The sequence below is a fragment of the Suricata suricatta genome, chromosome 9, assembly GCF_006229205.1.
Source record: "Suricata suricatta isolate VVHF042 chromosome 9, meerkat_22Aug2017_6uvM2_HiC, whole genome shotgun sequence".
NCBI lineage: Eukaryota > Metazoa > Chordata > Mammalia > Carnivora > Herpestidae > Suricata > Suricata suricatta.
In genome coordinates, this window is record NC_043708.1 from 71,048,588 (window position 1) to 71,050,065 (window position 1,478).

A 1,478-nucleotide genomic window follows, 5' to 3' on the forward strand; every position below is an offset into this window, starting at 1 on the left:
AATTTCACTATAAACCCCAAACACTCAAGCATTTATAAATTCCTGTTTCCACCAAAAGGAAACATTTGCTTTGGAAGCAACCCAAAGGTGCATCAACAGATGGATATGGATCAAGAAAATGTAATATGACATACGGTGAAATATTATGCAACCTTAAAAAGGATAGAAATTCTGACACATGTTGCAACATGATGAATCTTCAAGACATCGTGTTAAATGAAAGTCACATAATGACCAACACTGCATAATTCCACTTCTAGGAGGAATCCAAAATAGTCAAACTCATGGAAAGAGAAAGAAGAATGGTAGTTCCCAAGGACTGAAAGGAAGAAGCTAATGTTTAATGAGTACAAATATTCAGTTTTCCAGGATGAAAAGATTTCTGGAAATGGATAGTGGTGCTTGTTGAAACCAATGCAAATGTATTTCATACCACTGAATTGTACACTTGTTAAACTGGTAAAAAAATGTATGTTACAATGGTAAGATTTCTTAATTAAAAACTTGTTTAAGAGATTCTTGTTAAGATTTCTACTCTACACATCTGCTTCATGCAAATATAAGAGGGTGTTACAATGCAAGAGCAATTATCAACCATCCATTACCATTCAAATTTGAAGGCGCTGGGATATTGAGGTTAGCAGTGGAGGAGGAAAATGGAGAGAATGTGGAATTTGGACTGGGGAATATTAATCAAACAAAGACAGCTCAAAAGTGTGCCACATGCTGGAAAAAAATGCCTTTGAAAACGTTGTGAAATAAAGGGTAGGTTCAGACAATGAGAATAATTCACACTCTGCCACTTCACAGAGTCCCCCCTAAGAGCCACTAATTATGATCATTTGCAGATAACACTGGTGGGAAGCAAGTAAACCTCCACGAGGCAAATTGAGGACATAATACTAGACAAGTTAATAAGGTGGAATGAACAACAGTACAGACATAGGTCACAGCGTAGGCACCTTGGAAAATAGGCAAAAGTACAGTTGACTCACAGTAAACAAACCTAATTAAACCATGTCATTAAATGGAATAAAACAGCATGATATGAAACTAGAAAACGAAAACCACAGAGACATTCCACAGCCTTCCTTATTCTACATAATGGCTGTAACATAACATATACTCAAGACATACTTGCTGAATAAAATTCATGTGAAAATCCAACACTTCACAAACATTTTTTACTGATTTTTGAGTCAAATGTTTCCGAATTTACTTAGCCAACTCTTAAAGCTGAATCTAATGGCAAAATGGCAAATTGTTTATCGTGGTTATTCTAGGTTTCAGTAATCTATTTCAACACAAACTTTCAGGGATGAGGATGTTTTCGATGCACAATAACTCTTACCTAGGGAAGTATTTTCTTGAGTCACGTTTTCCCTCTAACCCTACACTTGAGCTGCCACAGCTTTACACACTTCCTGGGTGGAGTGGCCATCCCCTCCCTCAGGCCCTCCAGCACGGGGATGTATCAT

The 1,478-nt window shown here is 37.1% G+C and overlaps 1 gene segment (V, D, J or C); it reads right to left on the bottom strand.

The window, feature by feature from the left end:
* Positions 1 to 1,478, bottom strand: part of LOC115301965 — a 550,585-nt gene that overhangs the window by 516,687 nt on the left and 32,420 nt on the right.